The sequence below is a fragment of the Sus scrofa genome, chromosome 2 (genome assembly GCF_000003025.6).
Source record: "Sus scrofa isolate TJ Tabasco breed Duroc chromosome 2, Sscrofa11.1, whole genome shotgun sequence".
Classification (NCBI taxonomy): Eukaryota; Metazoa; Chordata; class Mammalia; order Artiodactyla; family Suidae; genus Sus; species Sus scrofa.
The window spans coordinates 30,312,969-30,332,068 of record NC_010444.4 but is presented as its reverse complement, the minus strand read 5'-3'; positions in this window follow the sequence as shown (position 1 = coordinate 30,332,068).

Genomic DNA, 19,100 nt, shown 5'->3' with positions numbered 1-19,100 from the left:
CACAAAGGGATTGGCAGCATTTTGGGAGTTCTAGGATGCAGGTTCAATCCCCAACCTGGCACAGTAGGTTAAGGATCCCACAGTGGTGCAGCTGCAGCTTGGGTCTCAACGGTAGCTCAGCTCTGATCCCTGGCTCAGGAACTCCATTTGCCACAGAGCGGACAAAAACAAAAATAAAAATGAACTATTAATTTGGATTTTCTTTATTTTTAAACGTATTTTTATTAATTTAAATGTATGAATTTGAATTTTCAGTTTTTGTTTCACCTTTCGGAACTTTCAATGGACATAATAACAATAATACTCATGGATATCTGGCCCTCCTTGCCTTGGAGCAAGTAGAAAACGGTACTTCTCAGTCCCTACAGCTAAGCAAAGCCATGTGATTGGTCCTGCCCAATGAAAGGGGAGTGATGGGCAGAGAAACCCTCAGTTCTTCAGACTCTACTTTTCTCTGCCTTGGCAATCAGGAAAGCTGGGTTTTCCAAATGGTGCACCTAAGAGATGGTGAAGGTTCTATCAGCCTGAGTTCTTGAGTGACTTTGAAAAGCTCAGAAGGCCCCTTCTCTCATCATTAACCTGCAATGAACATGTAACATAAGCTAGAAATAAAGCTTTTTGAATTAAGCCACTAAGGACTTTGGAAATAATTGTTGTTGCAGCATAGTCTAACCAATGCTGACTAATATAAAGTTCCATTTTGGTTTTTTTTGCCTTTTTCCAGGTCTTTTACATTTTCAGAGGCCCTCCCTGCCTCCAGGCCTTAGACACTAGGTCAACACTACCTAGTAAATGAAACAACCCCAAATCTACTAGGGGAAATGGAGACCAAAAGCAAAGTTTAATAAATATTGAGCTCATGCTTCATGGAAAGAGGATGAGATCAAGTTCCCCTGAGTTGCATGGGCTACATGAGAGTGTGGTGGATACTGGGACAGATTCAGAGTTCTAAGTAAGAAAAAGAGGGATGGATACTCTGTAGACAACCACTGGTATCTGCCACAGGGCAGCAACTCCAAAATTATAATGACTTCTTTCATCAATGGTCCAAAATAAAATACTCTCAAGACACTTCTGGTTCCAAAGAACAGACGATTTCTCTGGGAAGATAAACGTGTTGTTTTAGCCTCCAGGCTATCAAGGGAAGCTAAGGAGAATAGGCTCTTATAAGGAAAAAGAGGCCATTCCATTAGAGAGAGGAAAGCACTTTCTCTTCAAGTAGAGTGTGAGATAGAAAGAATTTGGCTACCTGACAGTTGACAGTGCCAGGAAAAAATAAGAGAAGAATGAAGGAAAAAAAGCTCAAGGATCCTGACCTAGCAAGATTCTCTATCTTTGACTGAACAGTGCTCCTTGTGAGGTAGACTGGGGCTCAGGCTCTTTTTTCTGTTGATATTTGTGCTTTTTAAAACATAGTTTTCTGGAGTGTCCGTAGTGGCTCAGTGGTTAACGATTCTGAGTAGGAACCATGAGGCTGCAGGTCCAATCCCTGGCCTGCTCAGTGGGTTAAGGATCCGGCATTGCCGTGAGTTATGGTGTAGGTAGCAAACGCGGCTCGGATCCTGTGTTGCTGTGGCTCTGGCATAGGCCATGTCCGATCAGATCCCTAGCCTGGGAGCCTCCACATCCCTCAGGTGCGGCCCTAGAAAAGACAAAAAAATAAATAAATAAAATAAAATAAAATATAGTTTTCTGCATGGCAGAAATTGGCAAAACATTGTAAATCAACTATAATTTAAAAATGAAAAAAGAACTATCAAATATATATATCATTTTCTGCATATTACAACAAAGGCAAGCAACAATCATTTTAAACTGATTTTATAGAAGTTCATTTAACTAAGTAAAATTCACCAATTTTAGGTTTACAGGTTGATGAGTTTTGAAGGCATGAAGTTGTGTAATGAGCATTACTATCAGACATCCAAACAAGTTCACTTTTATTTCTTTAATATGTACTCTTTTTGAAATGAAACTTAAAAAATTTGCTAACCTCAAGTCCATGAATGGACTCTCAAAAGATTGCATCCAAGATGATAATCATGTACCCCTTGCTAGTGATTGGTTCAGGAATGAGTATGAAAACCTAATTCTGGCCTATGAAAGGACCGCCATCAACTCCTGAGAAAGAATAGTCATCCTCTTCTGTTCCAAATGGACTAGCTGATGTTGGACTAGATATTTCACTACTAACATTGAAATCTGTACAAAACTTATGTTTGCAGACTATGGACAACAGGTAGTGCAGGACTGTGACCCTTCATGTTTACCCACAATTTTTACCCAAAGGAAATGTCCACACTGTAAAGCAGAAAGGTATAAGCCATGCAGAGAAGGCTCATTTGCAGAGTTAGGGAGAAAGAGATAATAGTTCGGGAAGCTGAGCAGCAGAAATTTCTGAGGCAGAATACCAGAGAGAAGGGACCTAAGCAGAGAAGGAATGCTAGAAATTTGCATCAGGGGCTCAAGTCTTGGCTGAATTCTAAGATGCCACACAACTGGCAAAAGGGCAACTATAATAAAAAAATTAAAAACAAATACCAGGTTGCTGATAGCTGAATATCTTAAAATCTTCTCTCATTAGTCATACCAACCTAATCTCTTTATCAATAATCCTAGAGCAGAGGGGCCTCCATCTCCCTTACTCCATCACTTTCTACTCTCATCTCTGATGCACATAAAAATGCAACTATATTAGTGCTCTAAAATGGACCTATGATTCTAAAGAAAAATTTGTTTGCCTTATAGGTGGTCCATTTAAGAAAGTAAGAGTTCACCACTGCCATCCAAAGATGGAGCCGAAAATAGGTTATACAGGACAGCAAAATTTACTACAACCCAGCAGGGGGTCAGGGAAAGGGAGGGAATGCAGGCAATAAAAGGACAGGGAGCAACAGACTAAAAAAGAATATATTTCTTGGTACCCATCTGATGATTACTCTGTCTGGACTGAAAGGTAACCCAACAGCAAAAGGAAAATGTTCTACATCATCTTCTGAACTATGGATATGTTTACTATAAGCCATTCGTAAGATCAGATTCTCTTTGGGGAGTTCCCTGGTGGCTAGCCATTAAGGATCTAGCCTTGTCACTGCTGTGACTCAGGTCACTGCTATAGCTCAGGTTCAATCCCTTGCCCATGCAGGCACGACCAAAAGATTAGATTCTCGGAGTTCCCGTCGTGGCGCAGTGGTTAACGAATCCGACTAGGAACCATGAGGTTGCGGGTTCGATCCCTGGCCTTGCTCAGTGGGTTAACGATCCAGCATTGCCGTGAGTTGTGGTGTAGATTGCAGACGTGGCTCGGATCCTGCGTTGCTGTGGCTCTGGCGTAGGCTGGTGGCTACAGCTCTGATTGGACCCCCCACCTGGGAACCTCCATATGCCGCGGGAGCGGCCCAAGAAATAGCAAAAAGACAAAAAAAAAAAAAAAAAAAAAAAAAAAAGATTAGATTCCCTTTGTAGCACGTGGACTCGCCCATTTCCAAATGTTCTTAGAGTTATGGTCTAAAACAAACTCTGGTTCTTAATGAGATAGAATCATCCTCAACTATCACTTTGCTAACATTTGACTTTTAAACTACAGGGTATCCACAACCATAATTTAATGTCCAACATCCTCCGCTGGATTAGAGTAAAACACATATCCTGAAGACTGGGATTAATATGCAGAGCATGTAGAAGGAGGCTGAGGAGTAAGAAGACAAACAATGGGGAGTTCAGAATCTGCACTTTTCCAGTGAGAAGCTAGAATGAAGTTTTCAGGTCCTGTCTGCTTTTCAGTGCTGGGGTGATGGAACTTTCTTGCAAGCCAGCAGGTAAAACAAAAGATAACACCCAGCATCTCCTACTTGTCTCTGCTTGGTACTCTAAGCTTAAAATAGCTACTACAGATAATGAATTCCATAGCATTGCTAATTTATTTAAATGAAAAGCATCCTCATCTGTGATTTTCCCATCTATGCCCAGCCAGCTAAACTGCCTGAAGCAGAGAACACGCTGGTGGTTACTAGACTATTACGTATACACAGGTTTAGCTCATTAAAATCATTTTGGAGGCTCTCAGTACAATAATCACGGCCTGTTGTCACTACCTCTATTTTTATTTCTTTGGGATATCACCTAGAAAGGCTGGATTGGATTATAGCAAGTGACTACAGCAAAGTGTGAGGGGATGTGAAGAACAGAGTCTTCCTAAGCTTTAGCTACATTCTCAAGAATAGGTGGGAAGTAACACTGAGGAATTTAAAGTCAGTTAAAGTTGGGTTTGCCAAGGGGAAGTTATTTAACCATTCTGAGCCCTGGATCTCTGATCAGCATTGGAACAATAATATATATGTTGCAGAATTATTGTTAATAGGAAGCAACATATATCTAATACACAAGACATCTGATAGGTGGTTGATAAACGGCTCTTGTTATTATAGCTCTCAGAAGTTTGCCAAAATAAAAAACCCTCAGAGTTCTCATCATAGCTCAGTGGTGAGCAAATCCAACTAGTATCCATGAGGACACAAATTCGATCCCTAGCCTCGCTCAGTGTTGAGGGATCCGGCGTTGCCGTGAGCTGTGGTGTAGGTCACAGACATGGCTCGCATCCCACGTTGCTGTGGTTCTGGTGTAGGCTGGTGCCTACAGCTCCGATTTGAGCTCTAGCCTGGGAACCTCCATATGCCATGGGGTACAGCCTAAAAAGACAAAAAATAAAAACAAAAATAAATAAATAAGACCCTTGTTAAATCCCATGAGTTTTTCCAATACATCCCCAATATTCATTAAGGGCTTACAAATACAAACACAGCAGCAATTATATTGGTACCACCAAAAGACACAAACTATAAAAAATAATCTTATAATAAAGTGACTCTCCTCAATATTAATAGAGTTGCATGAGGACGAACCATGAATGCAAGTGAAGTAGAAGGGGTTCCATTTCCAGCTATAACAGCATAACTTGTAACAAACCAATGAATACTTGCATCAATAAACACCAGAAAGAACAAGATTTAAAAAAAAAAAAAAATCTGTTTGAAAGCATTGAGAGCTGCTGAGACAATGAGACAACCAGGACCTAAAGGGCCAAGATCCTATTTAAAAAAAAAAAAAAGTGAATAGAGAGGAGTAAGCTGATAAGGTTTCTCTTGGGGAATTTCCTAATTCTTAGTGCTGGCTAAAAGGCTAAGAATCTGGGCAGTGTGTAGTTTCTAGGAGGCAAAGCAGTGGAAAGAGTTTCTGGTAATCATACAGGACAGAAAAGACAAAAAGTGGAATCAGACAAAGACAGCAAGGACAAAGGGAAAGGTGAACTTGACACAGTCAAATGTTTAAGATACACAAAGCAAGAGGGTAAGAATCTAAGGAGAATGCCAATGAAAGTACAGCAGAGTTTTCAATGGTCTGACAGTGCCAAGGAAATAAAAGAGTATATAACCCAGGAAAATGAAGAGGCCCTAATAAACACCCATAGCCTCTCAGTTAAGACCCTTGGAGGTCTATATCCACAAGGCTGAGGGAAAACCAGATGTATATTTGTCTTAATAAAAACTTCAGATTTCCCAATGTGACCCAGTGGAACAAACCCAACCAGTATCCATGAGAATGTGGGTTCAATCCCTGGCCTTGTTCAGTGGGTCAGGGATCTGGCATTGCTGTGAGCTATGGTGTAGGTCACAGACATGGCTCAGATCCCATGGTGCTATGGCTGTGGTGTAGGCCAGCAGCTGCAGCTCCAATTCACCCCAGGTGCAGCCCTAAAAAAATTTTTTTAAATTTAAAAAGACAAAAAAATATTGTACAGGAGTTCCTGCTGTGGCACAGTGGGTTAAGAATCCAACTGCAGGGGCTCAGGTCTCTGCAGAGGCATGGATTTAATCCCTGGCCCAACACAGTGGATTAAAAGATTCATAGTTGCCACAGCTATGGCATAGGTTGTAGCTGTGGCTTGTATTCAGTCCCCAGCCCTGGAACTTCTATATGCTGTGGGGTGCAGCCTTGAAAAAAAATTTGCAACACAGATAATTCATGCCAACTCAGTTTTTGATCAAATTAAGGTGACATGACCCCTACCCTAGCTTCCTGACAGAGAAGAGGGAGAACCCTTTCTGAGAGAAGATAAAAGCATCTGATGCCTATGCAGTATTTTCATATACAATATCTATTATTTAATGAAAGATAACAAGGCAAACCAGTAAATAAAACAAAAGGAGAACCCAGATGATATAAATAGAACTTCAGATTATCTAGATCACTGCTGTCCAATAGAATAATGACTGCACATATGTGGCTACTGAGTACCTGACATGAAGAACTGAATTTTTAATTTTAGTTTAAATAATTTCCACTTATATTTGAATGTAAATAGCCATATACACCTAATGGTCCCTATATTGGTTAGAACAGCTTCAAAGAGAATGCATTTTTCATGCTGCTAAAGGGAAAAGATAATAAAATCAATTGAATAATCCAACAAAGGAGGAAAAAAAGAACATAGAATAAATGAACCAAAAGAAAAAGAGATAGTAGAATGGTCAATACATATCCAATCATATCAGTTATTATGTTATAGATAATAGTTATATGCAATAGAAAGACAAAGATCGTCAGGCTGAAAAAGAGAAACAAAACTATATGCTGCTTACAACCATCACAGATTCAATTACAGAAATTTTTTTACATACTGCCTCTCCTTCACTCTCTCTTCTCTAGAACTCTCATTATATTAGACATATGCTCACCTGTTCAGTCTATCCTCTGTCTTGACCCTTTTTTCTTATTTTTTATTTCTTTACTTATCTTTGCTGCATTTTGGTTAATTTTCTCAACTTTATTCTAGTTCGTATTTCTCATTTTTCCTAGGACCTATCCAATGTTTAACTCTTCATTTGAGTTTTTAATGTCAATGACTTCATTTCTAAGAGTTCCTTTCAATTGTTTTTCAAATTCACATATTCTAATAGCATGATAATCTTACTCTTTCCCTTTGGTTTTTACTCCTTTTATCACTTTAATAACATGAAGCACAGTTACTCCATAGTATCTTTAAGGCTGTGCTTTTTTTTCTCAAGTTCTAAGTAACATTCCTCTTCACCATGTATATTCTCTCTCATGAATTATTTTCTTCTCTGATGTATACATTTTAATCACTAACTCTTCATGGGAGTTCCTTATTTCTAGGACTGCTGGAAATGTTGCTACAAAGAATTTTCCTTTTGCTGGACACTCTAGGATTTCATTGGTGGGAAACATTAGTGTTCATATCAAAATCCTAGGAAAAATGTCAAATGAAATTTTACATCTGCACCTGGAAAGAGCGTAGAGCTCTCTCCTTTCTCAGGGGATATTTCCTTACTTTTTGCATTTAGTTTTCCTAATTCCCCTTTCACTGAGAGAGAGCAATCCCAAGGTCCTGCCTTTATACAGGTACCTGAGTTATAACTTTCTGCCTCACACAAGTCAAAGCCTGTCTTCTGCCCCTAGGAGAGTGCTGAAGCTACAGCCTTTAGTTTTTACGGGCTGTATGCAGTCTGGAGCATCCTTGATTCATTTGTACAACTAGCTTTCAATGTGCTGATCTTGAGTTCACTCCTCAGTCAACTAGAAAGCTGAGCAATGAGAAGAATATCTCAAAACCATACTGTTACCCTTACCAAATATGATCCCTTATAAGCTTTGATCAGTTTGCTCTCCCAAACTGCATAATGACTATCTTATAATGGGCCCTCCATATCAAAGTTTCCATATACTCAGCTGATTGAATCTGAGGATGCAGAACCTGTAGTGGGGAGGGCTGACTGTACTATACCATTTTCTATAAGGGACTTTAGCATCTGCAGATCTTGGTATCTGTGGGAGTCCTGGGACCAATCCCCTGCAGATACTGAAGTACTATACCTTCTTCTAAAGCTCCTATTCAAAGCAGATAATCTGGATTCCCATTACATCAAGAGAATCAGACCCATCAAACAGGATGTCTCTCAGAATTCTGCTTCCATCCACATACATCACCACCTACCTCCCTTTAAGCTCAGAAGTTCCATGTCCCAACTCCTATTCAAGGCACGCACCTCCATCTCAGCTTTCTCTTATTTCCTCCCTCCTTTGTGAGGCCTTTTCTCCAATATCCTCTCCGATATCTTCAATCTTTCAACCGGCTTCTTTCTCATACCTGATAAACATACTCAATTGTCTCTCTCTTCCTAAAAGACTAAAAAAAAAGTAAATGAATACAAATAGTGCCTTTTCTCCCAGAATCTTCATCTAACTAATGTATGGCATCTTTCTTCTCCTTCTCACAGAAAGCACTTGAAAGATTATTTATTCTTCTTGGCCATACTTGCCAATCATTTTTCTACCGCATGTATTCTGGCTTCTGCCCAACCACTTTACTGATATTGTTCTTATTAAGTCATCAATAAACTTCTGGTTGGCAAACCTAATGTAGAGTTTTCAATATATATTTTATAGGACCTCTCCGCTGCCTATGGCACCATAGATCATTCCCTCTTCCCTATTTCCTCCTCCCTGGATTTCTTATTTTCCTCTCATGGCACTGTACTTTCTGCCCATCACTTCTGAGCTTCTATGTAATATTTCCCAAGGTGCTCTCCTAAAGCCAGTCTCACCTTATGCAACATACCTTCCTTGCTAGACCTCACTTCATATCTTTATTCTATTGGAAACTTAGTAACCAATGAATCCAATTCTTCAGCAAAGGTGTTTTCAGATCCACACACATGAACTTGCAGACAGACACTGTCTTGAGGTCATCCCAAAAACCTCATCCTCCACAGGTCCCAAATTCCCCATCTCTATTGGTAGAAGTACTCCTGCTCTGTGTTCTCTTCCTCAGTTGGAGACACCATCATTCATCAACGATAGAAAGCTGGGAAGCATTCTCGACTCTCCCCTCTCATTTACCCTTCACATCTATGTGCAGTAGAGCAGTATGGTGATCCAGAACTTAGCCCTGAACAGGTCCCAGATATGGGTTTATTAACTATACTGGGCAAGTTATTACATGGCAACCTCATAAATTCAGCCTAGTACTTAGTCTCTTTTTTCCCCTCATCTGCAAAATGGGAAAAGGTATGGTACACGTTACACAGAGGATTGTTGTGAAGATTAAAGAAGGTAATACATGCAAAGTACTCAGCCTCCTTCTTGGTACATAATAGATGTAGCTAGTTTTATCAAACTCATCAAGCCCTATTTACTTCCAAAATATATCTTGACCTTATCTCCTCTACCTCATCACTATTTACTCATTCACTGATTTATCAGCAAATTTTTATTGCATAATCACATGTTTCAGGTTCTAAGATAGGCCTTGGGAATTCATGATGAACAAAGCAGCCATGACACCTACCCTAGCAGTATTTTCAGAATGAAGGGGAAAAAAGACTGTCACACAGCTACTAAAGGGAAGGCAGAAGCAGCCACAACCCCAGGTTTTGTTCTGGTCAGTGAGCATACATCTTCCAGGTCCCAACCCCTTTCGCTATGGTCCTGAGTGAGGAGACAAAACATAACAAGCCCAGAGATCAGAGAAATGCCAAAGAAACTCCTGCCAGAGAGATCTACCTAGACCACAGATATGACTATGTCAACCACTACATAAATCATTCTATGGTTCTTCCTGTCTTTTAGAATCCTTAAAATGACAGATAACCACCCAATCTCTAAAAGTGAGAGAGAGGAAGAATGCTAAGATAAGTTTCAATAATATGAACTATATAATTTCTGTATACATGCCATTCTTTTTTATGTGTTTATTCCTTTGCTTCTGTGGCCCCTGAAACCTCCTTTCCCTCTCTCTGCTTTGGTAATTCTTAATACCAGTTGGTATTCTTAAGGCTGCAAAGGAAACCAAGCCAACTCAAACTAGCTTGAGAAAAAAAGAGAAATTTATTATAAGGATACTGGAGAAGCTCATGAAACAGAAAGACAGGGAAGTGGCTGCACATCTATTGTAGGAAACAACAGAACCAGAAGCTTGAATGCTAAGAGCATGTGGTCTGTCCACAGCTTGTGTCTGCTCCTCTCTGTGAGTTGTCGATGTAATGTAGATTGTTGTTGTTGTCTTTCCTCTACCAAAAAGCAGAAAACAGGGCAGATGAGAGTTTTCAAGCTTCATAGGGACCGCGTTGAAAAATCCTAGGGAAGGATACTGACTGGCCCAGCTCATGAACAAAAACTTGTGGCCTAAGGACACAGTGCGACAGTGTATTGAATGGCTGTTCTTGCCATAAGCATATGGATGGGGGAGAAAAGTACCTAGAAAAGCTGAGGAAAGAGAACAGGGCAGATTAAGGACTACACTGAGGAGAGTACACTCCTACTCATCTGTTTTTGTTTTTTTCTTTTTACTGACACACCTACAGCATATGGAAGTTCTAGGCTAAGGGTTGAATTTGAGCTAAAGCTATGGGCCTATGCCACAGGCATAGCCACAGCAATGCCTGATCCTTAATCTACTGAGTGAGGCCAGGGATCGAACCCACATCCTCATGGATACTAGCTGGGATCTGAACCCACTAAGCCACAATGGGAACTACTCTTACTCATCCTGTATAAGAGTGCAGGTGGTCCTCCTCCAGGAAGCACTCCAGATTCTCTTACTATGTTCAATACCTGTGTTCTATGCACCTTTTTTTTCTTTTTTAAGGGCTGTGCCTGGAGGTTATAGAAGTTCACAGGCTAGGGGGTTCAATGACCTATGCCACAGCCACAGCAACTCCAGATCTGAGCTGCATTTGTGACCTACACTATAGCTCATGGTAATGCCAGATCCTTTAACCCATTGAGTGAGGCCAGGGATGAACCTGCATCCTAACGGATATCATTCGGGTTCTTAACCTGCTGAGCCACAACAAGAACTCCAATGCCTGTGTTCTATGCACCCTTATGGTCCCGCATGTACGTCTAATTGTTTAATATTGCCCTTAAAATTTTCATGATATTCAGTTTGATTCCCCAAAGTCTGAGGATACAGAAACAAAGCATTAATGAGTCTGCAAATTTGCTGAAGATTTCTGGGAAAAAGAATAGGTGATTACTCGAACTAACTGACAAATGAATTTTATTTCTAAACCTCTAGCTATAAAAAGTAATTACTGCAAACTTTCTTTGAAGTCAGTACACACATAACCTCTTACACAAGAAAATCGACTAACTAATGAGATAATTCCAAACCTTATTACATTCTATTTTTCTCTGCAGTAACTATTAGAAATGAGAGAATCTACATAATGGATTGATTATATATTTAAAATCACTTAACCCAATTTTCTGAAGAAAAGTGTGCACACACACAAACACATCATTCCTACCATGTTTAAGAACTTTCCAAACCCAGCTCATTTGGTAGCCTGTTGACCAATAAGTTAAATAAAACTCCCATTTGCTGACAGAGGTATTCTCTGCTCTCCCTAAAAGTGCAGGAAAGAAGAGGATTTTGCTTACCACTGTCAAGCAATTTTTCAAATATGTGCAAAAAATGAACAAAAGGTAAAAATAGTTGAAGAGAAATCTGGTGAAAATTGGCAAAACAATGTTCTGCTCTCCCTCTGCTGGCTCCTAGGCAGTATTGCTCTTCAAAGGCAAGGCCAAAGGCCTTGATGAGGGTTCTCTCACAGAATTCCCAAAATACTTTGAACTGTTCACATTGCTCATTTAATAAACACCCTCCCCCAAGCCAAAGGATCCTCCCCCAAAGCCATCAGTACCTTCTCTATCATTAATAATGGTTAATAATCTGGAAAAGTATAAATGTATGTATAATAGAATCTCTTTATTGTACCCCTAAAACTAACACAACATTGTAAATCAACTATACTTCAATATAAAAAATTAAGACAAACAGGAGTTCCCGTCATGGCGCAGCGGAAACAAATCTAACTAGGAACCATAAGGTTGCAGATTTGATCCCTGGCCTCACTCAGTGGGTGAAGGCTCTGGCATTGCTGTGAGCTGTGGTGTAGGCTGGCAGCTGTACCTCCAATTGGACCCCTACCTGGGAACCTCCATATGCCACGAGTGAGGGCCTAAAAAAAATAAAAAATAAAAAATTAAGATAAACAAAAAAATAATGGCTAATATAGAAAAGACAGAACAAGTAAACTCTAATGGCTTGACTCCTAATTTTTTAAGAGAATAATTCAAAAGAACAGATACATATAATATTCTATTTTCCAGTTTTCTAAGAATATGATCTTTACTTACAGATCAAGATGCAACCTGACAGAGTGGGAAAAACACAGTATTTTGAGTTCAAAGACCTGGGCAGGAGTCTTGGCTTTCCCTATTATCTCCTGGTTGTGTAACCTTTACTAACTGTCACTTTCATATAGGTTCTATAACATTACCATTTCTGGAACTGAGTTTCATCAAGCTCTAAATGAAGAAACTCTGCAGTAGAATTGTTGGATCCTTTTCTGGTTCTAATATTTTACGATTTTAAGTGTGTTGAATTACAAAATTTTAACGATTTCTGCTTTGTTACACCATTTGAGTCCTTCTCAGACATAAGCAAAATGGTTGAATTCTTTCCTGTCATTGTCAGCATCTTTCCTTGATGGGGTGCCAAACACACTGTGGACACCTAAATGAATCTTAACTGATATATTAATGATTATGATGGCAATGAAGAGCCCTGGGGTTTTAATTTGGGCCAAATTCTCTTATAGTTATATGGCTAGAATTTTGAGTAGCAGCTGTGAACAGATCTGTATTTCCTTCCCCACACCACCCCCACAACAGTCTGAAATCTTTGCTTCAAATGAGAAAAATCAGAAGCAGCTAAAAATGCACTTTCAATCTGTTCTACTGTCCAGCCATTAGTTAAATTCCCTATATCACATTTCTTTACATCAACTGACTCTTAAATATTGTTGCAAGGAAGGAGGGTACAAACTGGTAAGAAGAAAGTCAGGAGATATAGTTTCAAATAACAATTCCGCTTCTCAGTTTAATATCCACCTTTCAAGATTAAAATATAGCATGTCATGTATAAGAGAACATATGTGAGCTGATCACTCAAGTATTTTGATATAATTGGCAATCCATAAATAGTAGCACAAGTAATTATAGCTACCCGTTATTGATATACATATGATGTGTGTGTGTATATATATGTGTGTGTGTATATATAAAGTCATATTGTGATCTGCAATAAGAAACTTATATATGGTCTCCACCCCTTCTCCTGGCACAGGCTCTTAAACTGCTTAGAATTTCCCTATTTATAAGAGTGATAAATAAGCTCTTAACAACCACACCAGTGTTTTTTGTTTTGTTTTGTTCTTTTCAGGGGTTGAACAAGCATATGGCTGTTCCCAGGCCAGGGGTTGAATCAGAAATGTAGCCACTGGCCTATGCCACAACCACAGCAATGCCAGATCCAAGCCTTGTCTTCCACCTACACCACAGCTCAAGGCAACGCCGGATCCTCAATCCACTGAGCGAGGCTAGGGATCGAACCTGTGTCCTCAAGGATACTAGTCAGATTTGTTTTCCACTGTGTCGCAATGGTAACTCCTTTTTTTTTTTTCCACACCAGTATGTTTTTAATGAGAATACTAACGGAAAGCCCCAAAGGCTAGGGGCTGGTTACCAAGGGAAAGAACCAGGCAAGCAGAGAATTGGTACTTTTAGGCCTCACTCCACCTCTGGGAGGGGAGGAGTGGGGTGTGGGGCTATAGATTGAGTTCAGTCATCAATGGCTGATGACTTAATCAATTGTGCTTACTTAATGAAGCCTCCAAAAAAACTTCAAAAGGATTGAACCGAGAGGGTCTCCAGGTTGGTGAATGCACGTAAGCCTCTGGGAGAGTGGTATGCCCCAGAAAGGGTATAAAAGGCTCTGAAACTATTCTCACTTGCCTTGCCTCATGTGTCTCCTTCATCTGGCTATTCCTGAGTTATATCTTTTTATAATGAACAAATAGTCTAGTAAGTAAAACATCTTCCTGAGTTCTGTGAGCTGCTCTAGCAAATTAATGGCACCAGAGGGTCATGGGCACCTGATAGCCAGTGAGTCAGAAGCACAGGTAACAACCTGGACTTATGATTGGTATCAGATTGATAGCCAGTGAGTCAGAAGCACAGATAACAACCTGGACTTATGATTGGTATCAGAAGGGGAAAGGACAGTCTTGCTGGGACTGAACCCTTAACCTGTGGGATCTGATACTGTTTCCAGTAAGACAGTGTAAAAATTGAGTTAAATTGTAGGACAACCAGCTGATGTCATGGAATTGTTTTGTGTGTGGAAAATCCATACATCTGTGGAGGGTCATAAGTAAAGGATTATTCAGTGTAAAGGAAAACACACAGGAAGAGGTGTGGCATATACATGTAATCTATAAAAATTTATAAACAGAAAACCCACTGAATGGAGTTGAAGACCAGAAAGGGGAGATCTCACACCCTAGGATGATAGCAGGAGTCAGTCCAACAGGAAGAAGAGAGACTCCCCTGGAAAGGACTCAGCCAGTGAACAGCTATGGCTCTTTGTTTACTATGGCCCTGCCAAACTCCTTTCCTCTTTATGAAAGCATTGCCTCCCTCTGCTGTTCAGAGACTTGCTCCCTTGGTTGCAGAACCCAAAATGCAATTCTCTGTTGATTGCAAGTAAACCCTTCTTTGCTGAAGAAATATCAGGCGGACTATTTGTTTCAACAATACTGTAGAGGTATATACAAACATAGATAATACTGCAAAGGAATATATACACAGGTTTTTTATTTTGTTGTTTTTTTTTTTTTTTAAATATATACACAAGTTTGAACTGTGTGGTTTGACTTGTCTCAATAGTAAGTGCTACAGGATTACATCTATGATTAAGGTTCACTGAATCCACAGATGCGGAGCCATGGATATGAAGGTTGACTGTACCTACTGTCAAAAATATGACCACAGGCCCAAAAGGATATTGCCTATGCTGAAGTCCATAATCTCAAACCTAGATTTAATACATCATCAACTGCAATTTTGACACTCTGCATAAACAAAAACTTTTTTTTTTTTTTTTTTTTGCTCCTTTTAGGGCCGCACTCAGCGTATGTTAGTTCCCAGGCCAGGGGTCAAATCAGAGCTATAGTTTCTGGCCTACAGTACAGCCAGAACAACACTGGATCCAAGTTGCCTCTGTGACCTACACCACAGCTAATGGCAATGCCAGATCCTTAATCCAGGGAGCGAGGCTAGGGATAGAACCCACATCCTCATGTATACTATTCGGTGTTGTTACCACTGAGCCATAAGAACCCCAGAAATATAATCTTAATGAAGCACTTTGGAATTTTCTCATCAGCACTTTTGAGGTAATCTGTCAAATGGGCCCACTCCAAACCTCCCAGAGGAAGAAAAGCAATCTGCATGATAAAACCCTTACCTGTTCCTTTTCCTCCCTCCACTCCACCCAAAAGAAGACGTCCTGGTCTAAAAATAATCTTTTCTTTTCTCTTGCTAATAGTTCTCTTGCCCCACCCACCTTCCTACAAAAAAGCTTCCATTTTGTACCACTCTTTGGAGTGCCCTTCAAGTCAATAGAAGGCCTGCAGCCCAATTAACGAGTCCCTGAATAAAGCCAATTAGATCTTCAAATTTACCAGGATGACTTTTGTTTTTTGACAACACGTCTTATACAGTTCAGCATAGTGACTAGCATATATAGCTAAATTCTCAATAACTAGTAGCTATATAATTCTTGCTAGTATATATATTTGTCAAAGAAAAAAAGAAAAAAATTCAACTGAGTCAATTTTAAAGTTTTTATTGGCTTTATTCTGTGATTCGTAAGTGGATTAGCAGATGGAAAGTAGTTTCAAGGAGCTGTACAAAATAAAAGGTTTTTTAAAGGTAGAAGGGAGCAAGAACAGGAAAGTCATCTGGGCGTTTTTTTTTTTTGCTTTTTAAAGTGAGGGTATATTCCTTATATGGAGCAAAGGGAAGTCATGGGGCCTGGTTAGGTAACTTGCATGAGCAGGCAGGCACTGATTGGCTCACTTTGGCCTTTCTTTTTGGAGAGAATAGAAACTTTGTTTTGGTTTACTGACACAGGGCTTACTTAGCATGGGCAATAACATCTTGGGCCAAATCTGGTTACTTTTATTTACATTTTTTTTTCTTTTTTGTTTTAAGGCAGTTCCCAGGCTACTATGGGAGCTGCAGCCGCCAGCCTACACCACAGCAACACAGGATCCGAGCGATGTCCTTAACCTACCCCACAGCTCACAGCAATGACAGATGCTTAATCCACTGAGTGAGGCCAGGGGTTAAACCCACATCCTCAGGTTCGTAACCCACTGAGCCATAACAGGAACTCCCTAATATATTATTTATTTTACACACACACACATTTATTCCCCAAAACAACTTTATAAGGCACATGATATTATCCCTGTTATACAGATGAAGAGTTAAAGCTTAGAGAAGTAACTTGCACTAATAAGTGGCTGATTCAGGATTTGAAGCAGGCATCTAATTCCAGAGCCCACTTAAGAGTTGATCTGTGCCCCAAGTGGTACAATGAAGCAATTTAGTGTTAGAAAACATTACTTATGAAACGCCAAAATAACTAAAATGAAAAACCAACAATAAAAACTGATAATCCCAAGTGCTGGGGAACATGTTTAGAAGTATAGATTGGAGCTGGAAGGAATGTAAATTGATGCAACCACTTTGGAAAACTCTGACATTATCTACTCAAACTGAACATACACAGTGCCTATGATCCAACAATTCCACTATCTACTGAATATCCACTACATACGTTCACACAAAGTGTGGAACATACATGCACCAAAAGACAGACTGTGCACAGCAGCATTACTTGTAAAAGCCACAAATAAAATCAACCCAGTCTATCAACAGTGAAACAGATATGATAAAAGGTCCTCACCTTCATATAGTAGGAATATGATTCAGTAATGACAAAGAAATACTGCTATACACAATACAGATGGATACAACATTGTGTCACTGAAACCAGACACAAGAGAGTTTATTCGGTTAAATTCCAAATTCCAAAAACAGGCAAAATCAGTCTATGGGAAAAGAAGTTACAACGATGGTTACCTTTGGTAACAGTAACTAGAGGAATCTTCTACGATGCTGGAATTTCTTGACCTGGCTAGTGGTTATACAGACATAAATATTCATCAAGCTATAGACTTAAGACTTGTGTACTTCTCAGTGACATGTTAAAATTCAATATGAAAGCTTACCAAAAAAAAAAAAAAAAAAAAGAAGAAGAAGAGGAGGAAAGCAGTGATAAGAACCCATCCTCTTTCATTTCTCGTATCCCCTTTCCAAGCACCAGGCCATCTCATCCCTAACTTGGGACCCAATTCATGTTAATGCTTCATGTTTTTTGTATTCCTCAATTCTTTTGCTTGTCACCTTCTTCCTCACATATATATCTAAGCAATTACAAAATCCTACTAAATCTGCTTGCTTAACTTCTATACTCTCTGTGCTTCCTTAATTCCCTTAGTTCAGGGTTTCTCAATCTCGGCACTATTGAAATTTTGAACCAAGTAGTTCTTTGTTGTGAGGGGTTCTCTTGTGCACTACTGGCTGTTTAGCAGTTTTCCTGTCCTCACCACACTAGGTATCAGTAGCACCCTTTAGCTGGAATAACCAAAAGTGTCACCAGACATTACCAAATGTCTTGGCAACAAGGGAATCACCTCTTCTCTACAGAGCCACTATCTTCATTGATCAAAGTCCTCATTTTCTTTTTTTTTGTCTTTTTGCCATTTCTAAGGCCGCTTCTGCGGCACATGGAGGTTCCCAGGCTAGGGGTCTAATCCAAGCTGTAGCCACCGGCCTACGCCAGAGCCACAGCAACGCAGGCTCCGAGCCGTATCTGCAACCTACACCACTGCTCATGGCAACACCAGATCCTTAACCCACAAGCAAGACCAGGGATCGAACCCACAACCTCATGGTTCCCAGTCAGATTCGTTAACCACTGAGCCACGACAGGAACTCCAAAGTCCTCATTTTCAATCACCTGCATTAAGGCAAGAGATTCCATCTGGCCCTCCTGCCCAGGACTTTACCTTGTCCCTATTCCCCACACTCCTTAGAGTTTTGCAGTTTTCTCCAGGATAAAATCTATATCTCTAATAAGGCAAAAAAGGGTATTATCTTTCCTCTACTTACCTCGCTAGCTTCCTACCCCAGCTATATTGAATTCCTTGCAGTTTCCTGAAGGATGGATGAAAGTCAGAAGAAGCGTTACTCAGAAGAGGTGTTAAGTACACTGGGAGCTTATGAGATAAATGCAAAACTCCTAGGATATTTTATATATAGCGTATGAGTAAGCATGTACTTTGTGAAACATAGACAGAATTGTGTTAAACACACATTGTAAGTTAGTAAACTATAAGGCATACCAAAGTTAAAATAAATCAAAAATGTGATGGAACAGAGCGTCATTTTTAGTCAAAAAGGAATGAAAAAACTAAGATATAAATAATCACACCATCTCTGGGATGCCAGTTATGTCACCCCTAAATCAGCCATTCATAGGTGGCATCTAGTATAGTCTCATAAATGCTCTAGCCAAGAAATGCAAATAAAATTGATGTCTGTTCATCAGGCTAATGAGTAAGTTCTGGTTGGGGCCAAGCACATTGGTCCTGTATAGAACCTACAGAGCAGGTGTGTATCATTGGTGCAAAGCACTTCCACCTGTAGGCCTTCTTTCTGTAACCTCTAGTCTTCACAAGCATATGAGCAGTGGAGAAGGCTGATGTGGCCAACAGGGCACATGAACACTGCATAACCCATGACTCAGCTGATGTTGCCCTTGCACTTGCCCCCCTCTTAGCTTAGGTGCATTAACTTACTCCCCAACTCTTTCCCCTTGCTTTTCAGGGGATATTTAAATTGATCCAGTAAGCCATGTTATTCAAGCATCTTAATTTGGTCTGGGAGCTCTGTAGTTCATTACCTCTAAGATAGACTTCCCAATAGTGTACCTGGAGGCCACCACTGCATCAAGCAGTTTTCCATAGGACAACTCAATTCAGGCATTAATCTCCTCCCAGAATGCCCCTGCTTTAGCACTTCTTCTTTTATCCTGTTCATAT